The sequence below is a fragment of the Equus quagga genome, chromosome 19 (genome assembly GCF_021613505.1).
Source record: "Equus quagga isolate Etosha38 chromosome 19, UCLA_HA_Equagga_1.0, whole genome shotgun sequence".
NCBI lineage: Eukaryota > Metazoa > Chordata > Mammalia > Perissodactyla > Equidae > Equus > Equus quagga.
Window position 1 is genome coordinate 11,131,784 of NC_060285.1, and position 8,152 is coordinate 11,139,935.

Genomic DNA, 8,152 nt, shown 5'->3' on the forward strand with positions numbered 1-8,152 from the left:
AAAGACATGAAATAGTTCGGCATAATAAAGGATGGGCAGAGTAAGAGAAACCAGAAGTAGTGCCACACAAAAGATGGCTGACAACTTTCTCGAGTCCACTTCTCGCGTGAAGGGAAATTCAGCTATGCAGGGGCCTGATGTTGGATTTAGGTGTAAGCGGCTTGCCTGCGGCGAGAAATGTCTTCAAACGTTCTGGCCTCAAAAGACTAAACTTACTGGCGTAAAAGTCGAGACTGAGTCCCATGCAGTGAGACGGCATTGAGAAAAGGCGCCTCCCGACTTTGGACATTAAGGTTGGAGCAGGCAATGATGAGGCCAGCTGTGGTGTGAGGCCCTGTTGGGAGTCCTGGGACCAGCCGTAAGGCCGTGAGCCTGTGGGTGGTGTTCGGAATCCGCTGTGGTGTGGGTTCGCGTCCCGGGGACTCGCTGGAGTTAGGGACGGGGTTACAAAACAAACCAACACAAACTCGTATGTGGTCAAGGGCCTTAGTTTAGGCGTCTTCCCCTCCACAACACCTATTGGAAATCTGGGTTCCAGTCCTTCTTGCTCTGCCACTGACTTGCTGTGTGACCAGGAGCGTGTCTCACGGTCTCTAGGCCCCATCCTCCGCCAACTCTTGTCACACAGCCTTCCTTGCTTTTCCCAGCGAGGCACACTCCGCCTGCTTGGGGCTTTTGCATTCACATTTACCTGATCTAGATTCTAGAATGCAGATCTTCCAGATAGCCGCAAGGCTGGCTCCATCTCCCCCTTCAGTTGTTTATTCTGATGCCAGCGACTCAGAGCATCCTACACTTTTAGAATTGCAACGTCCCGCCCCAACTCCATGTGCCGCATTTTTACTTTGCCTTCCGCCTTTGCATCATCACGGAAAAGTGAGACCAAAAGTAAAACTTGAGTTCGTGGAACTAAAGCTTGCGTTTAGGGCCCCTCGATTCCCTGGGATTCTTCCATGGCTCAAGGAGGGCCCCCAGCAATGCGCTCACATGGTCCTATGTTTCTGTAAAATTTGCGAAAGTAATATTTTTACTGCAGTCGCTTAAAACTGCTCTCTCTACTTAGACTTCCCCTCTGTCATGCTTCCTCTTGTGTTTAATGGTGCTTGAGATCCAGCTACAGGAAATCCAGTTGGGAACATTTGAATTCAGTAGAATATATTTATGCCATACTCTTGGGAGTATAGCTAAGTTATTGCTGACCTTCTGAGTGTAGCTATACCTCCCATCCACTGTGATGAGTGAGTGTCCTCAATGAAAGGAGTATTTAAGGTGAATCAGAGTACTAGAAAGCTTGAAATTTTACAGTTCATATGTGACAAAAATTTGATACAGGTTGCCCCCAACTTTGACAAAATTCTCAAAATGTTCATGACAAGGGGCCACCTGGTGGCGCAGCGGTTAAGTTCGCACATTCCGCTTTGACAGCCCGGGGTTTACCGCTTCGGATCCTGGGTGTGGACATGGCACTGCCTGGTAAAGCCATGCTGTAGTAGGTGTCTCACATATAAAGTAGAGGAAGATGGGCATGGATGTTAGCTCAGGGCCAGTCTTCCTCAGCAAAAAGAGGAGGATTGGCAGTAGTTGGCTCAGGGCTAATCTTCCTCAAAAGAAAAAAAAATGTTCATGACATTACTAAAAAGGAATTGTGAAATTGGAAGTTTTTCAAAATTATCCATAAAAAATTTGACGGAACAAGCTAGAGGAAAGGCTAAATTTTCTTTCCATTCTCATTATGAAAAATGATGATATAAAATTGTTGGCATATAAAGAGGCGATCAAAGCATATTCCGCCTAAAAAAGAAAAATTATTATAGGGGTGTTTAAGAAAATTAACAAATATATTTCTTTTCTGGATTTTGTTGATGTTTGTATTGTCAGCTTTTAAAAATTACAAATTGCAATTTGTAATTGCATGATTTCTCCCACAATTTGTGTTGTGATTTCTGGTTCTGAATAAATGTTTTCTTTCCTACCTACTTTCTGTCTTGCAATTTTCTAGTCTTTATTCTTCGTGTAAGCTTCAGTCACCAGAAACATGGCTCCCTTATTTACAACCATCTAATATATATTTTATTTATTTATTTACGACTTTCTACCTCTTCAGAATGCACACTAACTTAGCGATTAGTAAAGGCTCTGAGAGGACTTTCCTCGCCAGCTACTCCTTCTCACTTTGCTTTGTTGGTTGCTCTTCCTCTCTCCAATCACTGAGTAGTGGACTGCCCCTTCTCCCTGGGCTTGCTCTTTTCTCTATCTACCTGCACTCCCTGGATGTCTCATCCATCCGGTAGTTTTAAATATCATCCATCTGCCGTTGACTCCCCACGTTTATGTCTCCCTCTGGACCTCACCCCTGAAGTGGCCTCAATGGCCCGTGTGAGTACCCACATCTCTAACAGTCACCTCAAACTTAACACGTCCAAAGTGAGCTTCTGATTTTCTGCCTCCCCCTTGTTCCTCTCACAGCTTTCCCCGTCTTAGTTAAGGGTGACTTCATTCTTTCAGTTGTTGGGGCCAAAGCCCTCAGAACCACCCCTGACTTGACTCTTTCTCACACCACATGTTCAGTGCATCTGCACTTTGTTAGCTGTGCCTTCAAAATATTCCCAGACTCGCCATTCTCACCACCTTGTCTCTATCATTCTCGTCCAAGCCACCGTCATCTCACTTATATTCTAATGGCTTCCTCACCCTTCCTGCTTCCAATTCACAATCCGTATTTGTAGAATTGCGTTTGAATTCAAACTTAGGCCATTGCTTGGCAGCACATTAAGTCTGCTTGGAAATGCGACTTTGACCCGAAAGCAGCTGGAACCCCATTACAGACTCTGAAATGTCTGAGCCCCGGGTGTTTGATTTTGCAAGGCTCTCTGTTAATGGAAGCAGTACTTCAAAGGGAAAAAAACTGTGGACAGACCAAAGCTCCCGGAATAATTTTACCTGGGAGAGTTGCCGAGAGGATTTAGCAGCTGAAAAGCTGCCCTGTTTCTCTTGATCTTCTTTTGCCTGGGATTTGAGGCAGGAATCTCTGACTCAAAATCCATTAGGTATGTTTTACAGTCTGCCTGGGCTTTTCAGCTGGGTCCATTTCAAGCTGCACTCCCCAAGAACCTGGTGTGTGTTCGTAGTTTACATCCCGTCCTGTTTGTGTCACTCCCCTGAGTGTGATCTCAGCCCTCTTACTGCAGCCCTGTGTGGGCCCTGGGAGAGCACGGCTCAGTCTTCACAAATCACGGCTAGAAGCCTCCTTAGGCATCATCTGGTCCAGGAGTCCACTAGATAGAAAAAAACTGAAGCAGCGGGCTGCTTCCTGACCACATGTTAGGCTGTATCCCTTCTTTCACCATAAATGCTGAAGACTCTTATTCTTTACAAATAAATATTCAGTTGCTTTTCTGAAAACACAGGGCCCTCTCTCTGTAGTCTAAAAGATCAGTTAAAATTGTCAAATAGTTAAAAATATAATTGCCATGTTCTATATCTTGATAGGGGTGGTGGGCACATGAGTATATACATTTGTCGAAAATCATTGCCCTTGGGGCTGGCTGGGTGGCGTAGTGGTTAAGTTGGCACCTGCTGCTTCAGCAGCTGGGGATTCGCAGGCCCAGATCACAGGCACAGACTAGCGCTGCTAGTCAGGCCAGGCCACACCATGGTGGCATCCCATGTAAAGTAGAGGAAGATTGGCACAGATGTTAGCTCAGGGCCAATCTTCCTCACACACAAAAAAATTTTAAAACGATAAAGTTGATTTAAAAATTATAAGTAAGATTAACGACAAATAACTAACCAAAAAACTTTTGGGAACTTATACAATAGACAAAAAAGTAATACCTTTAAGAGATTAAAAACATAATTCTCATACCAATAAAGAGTGGGCTTATCTAATCATTAAGGAAGGAAGTAACATTATGACAGCTGGTTTGAAAATAATTTGAGGGGCTGGCCCGCTGGTGCAGCAGTTAAGTGCACACGTTCCGCTTTGGCAGCTCGGGGTTTGCACGTCGGATCCCGGGTGCGGACATGGCACCGCTTGGCAAGCCATGCTGTGGTAGGCAACCCACATATAAAGTAGAGGAAGATGGGCACGGATGTTAGCTCAGGGCCAGCCTTCCTCAGCAAAAAGAGGAGGATTGGCAACAGATGTTAGCTCAGGGCTAATCTTCCTCAAAAAAAAAAGAAAGAAAGAAAATAATTTGAGAATAGTTGATGAGCAAAGGAATGCTAAAATGTGATTGCTGAGTTAGAGCCAAACCTGTTTCCTGCTCTACAGAGGGATAAAACTATAACCTTTGGGGTTATCTCTCCATTGGACATACAAAAATTATTGTACCTTATCAGTTTCCTATAAGTTAACCTCTAACTTTACCGAGTTATAAAACATTACTGGGTGCTAATCAATTGTTAAATTTCTCCAGGGAGTCAGATGTCCCTTATATGGGTTTATTAGAAATTCTTTAGCATGATATTAAAAAGTCACATAATCCCCATATGTCATGTTTTCAGACACTAAGTAATTTTTCTCCACACTAGTTTTCATTATTCCACATTTGATAAAGACAAGAAATATTTTAATTTCCTGTGAACTCTACTTAAGAAAAACAACAGCACCAGCACAACGGAAAACGGCCACTGCCTTTGGGCTTCAATGCAGAGGCAACAGAGAGTGGTGGGGACTGTGGCAAACCAGAACACCATTGTGCCCCGTTGAAAGGGGAGAGTTGCTATGCAGCCCCAGCCAACTGTTGCCATGTGGGAGAGATGGTCCTGTATTGCCATATCTTCCTGTTTTTAAGAGAATCTGGAAATAAAACATTTTATGTGAAACCTCTCAATTTTTAGATGTTGGCGACCAGTTCAAATTGCTCTAAAATACTGTGAAGACCAACAAGATGAGGGAAAGAATGAAAGGAAAGCCAACCTGCCTAATGAGGCCTGAGCCAGTGTCCACATCTGACCTAGAACAATACCTTTGGACAGGAAGACTGAGGCCTAAAGAAGGGAAACGCTTACCCCAAAATCAGGAGGTGAGTTTAGGCTGGACAAGACTTAGCACACAAGTCCCTGGGTTCCCAGGCAGAAGCTTTTCCCACAAGGCAAACATTACAGGTACTTTCTTTGTCTTCCACCAAGTGCTTCCTGTTTTATCTGCTGATTGACCAAACACAAATGACTTGTGTGTGATGCTTGCAGTGCCCTTAGGTCCAGTTCAAGGCAGTGTGATGGGCCCCCTCTTGTATAGGGTTTGCATGGGCCCTGGCCTGCATCCTACCCTTGTTTACAATAACAACAACAATAGCTACCATCTTTTGAGCGCTAACTGTATGCCAAGCTCTGTACTAGGTGCTTTACTTACATCATATCATTTAGTCCTCTGATAAGTACACGATATAAGCACCACTGTTACCTCTATCTTACGGATGAGGAAACCGAGGCTCAGAAAGGTAAAGTCACTTGCTCAAAGCCATAGCCCCCCACATTGATGGTTCCCAAGTGGATGGTGTTAACCACTGGACTATACTATCTTTACCATTTCATTCATTCATTCATTTGTTCAATCAGTCAGTCAGTCAGTCAAATAGCTACAATGTGTTGGCACCAGTTGCTGAGCCAGGCATTACAGGGGAATGCAGCTTCATAGACCCAAGTTCCAGTCTAAAACCCTGAGGCTGGGGCTAACTGGGTTCACATTCAACATCCTATTCTTTTTTTTTGTTTTTTTTACATGAGATGTTCGACACTTTATTATTCAATAGGCTTTGTGTTAGATGGTTTTGCCCCACTATAGGCTAATGTAAGTGTTCTGAGTGCATTTAAGGTAGGCGTGGCTAAACTAGACATCCAGTAAGTTAGGTGGATTGAATGCATTTTCTTTTAAATATTTTTTTTCCTTTTTCTCCCCAAAGCCCCCTGGTACATAGTTGTGTATTTTTAGTTGTGGGTCCTTCCAGTTGTGGCATGTGGGACGCCACCCCAGAATGGCTTGATGAGTGGTGCCATGTCCATGCCCAGGATTCGAACCGGCGAAACTCTGGGCTGCAGAAGCAGAGTGCGCAAACTTAACCACTCAGACACGGGGCCGGCCCCTAAATGCATTTTCAACTGAACAATATATTCAGCTTATGATGGGTTTATTGGGACTAACTCCATCGTAAGTCAAGGAAGACCTGTATAAATTTCTCAGGGCTTAATATTTATGTGGATGAGAAATAATACATGCATTAGGGCAGCATCCTATTCTTCTAATCCAAAACAACAAGTGGTTCTTGAAAGACACGGAGGCTTGGGCTATGTAATTTAGACTTCAACAAAGTTCATTTAAAAATTAGAAGTAACAACCACCTCTAGATGTTTAGGGATCCTGTTCAAATTAAAAGATTTGTGACAACGCAAATATCTTGGTAGACCAGGTGGCTTGAAGACCAGACCCACTGGCAGGCAGAAGACAATGCTCTAGGACAAAGGGTTTGGACTTTAGCCCGAGCTCAATGGGCAGGCAGAGCCTAGAGATGTGAAGAGAATTGTGCTTCAGGCAGCAAGCACACCTTGGATTCCACAGAGAGACTGGAGAGATAAAGACTACTTTGGCAGTTATGACACGGAAAAAGAGGAGGAATGAATAATGGTTTTGGGGTACGTTCATCAGGAGTGAGGTGTAAATACCTAGAGGTCACTTAAACTCTCTGGAGCCGGGTTTCCAGCAGACTCTTCATTAAAGAAAGCAGTGTGGGGCCAGCCCGTGGCTGAGTGGTTAAGTTTGCGCACTGCGCTTGGGTGGCCCAGGGGTTCGCTGGTTTGGATCCTGGGCGTCGACATGGCACCGCTCATCAGGCCATGCTGAGGCGGCATCCCACATGCCACAACTAGAGGACCCATAACTAAAAATATACAAGTATGTACCAGGGGGCTTTGGGGAGAAAAAGGAAAAAAAAATCTTTAAAGAAAGCAGTGCGATGGAGAGAGGACTTTTCTGGGTTCCAATCTCAGTTCTTCAACTTTCTAGCCCCATACTCTTGTACGATTCGTATAACATCTCAGGACCTCAATTTCCTGATCTGCAAAGTGGGTATAATAATATCTACCTGGTAAGTCTCTTGTGAGGGAGAACTAAACACATACCATTTAAATGTATAATACATGTGTCAACCACGTGGCAAATGGTCCGTGTTCAGTGTTTATTTCTTTCCTCTATTTCCTTCTAGCTACAAGTGGAATTGGCACACGTCCTTATCAATTACGGTGCAGAGGAGGAGAGCTCAAATAAACAGCATTTTCCTCCATACAATGATAGACCTCACCATGGTGTTCTGAGAGCACTGCAAAATCTGAAAGTGCTTTTCAGCTGTCAGAGAAAGACTACATTTTAAGTGAGCTGAATGAGAGGGAAGAACTTTTGCCTGGACACAAGCCTCCGTCCTAAGAGAGCTAGGCGTCCATGAAAAGTCCCTTATCTCTCTGGTCTCAGCTCCTCATCTATAAAAAGGGGATGATCTTCCTTGCCCACTTTGTAGAAGGGTTTGTAGGGTACAGGGTTGTGAAAACTCATAGAACAGTGCACACGTGAGGGGTTGCTAAGCTCATCGTTGTTTGCGACTTCCTTGTTTCCGGCTTTGACTTCTCCCATTGGGCCATGAACATGCATTTCGAAGGGCACTGAGTCGCATCCTGCGTCCAGGACCCAGCACAGAGAGCTACCTGGTTCGGACTGAAGTGTCGCTCTGGTGTAATTACGTTGAGTTATAATTCTTGGTAGATCAGTCATCAATGTCGGGGTTACCGAGAGAACTAAAGGGATCTACTGCATTCAGAAGCTATCACTCCACAGCTCGTGGTGATAGCTCCAAATTTTAACACACTCTCACTTTCCTACTTACACTCTGCGTTTGTGGGAAGTTCTTTTACGTTCATTGATTTAAAGTATGATTTGACTTCTTCACTTTCCTTTGTGATTGGCTGCAGAACATCTCAACGTGACTGGCTAAGGCATCTGCCCGTCACCGTTCCCATGATCCGACGGGGGAAAATGGAAAAAGGAAGAGCGGCTGACGCTCAGCTTTTTTATTGGCTCCAGTAGTTACGTACAGCGAGGACGTGGGCATCTCAAATTGGTGATTGGTTCTTATGTCCGTCAGTCACGCTGCCGGAAGCCAAT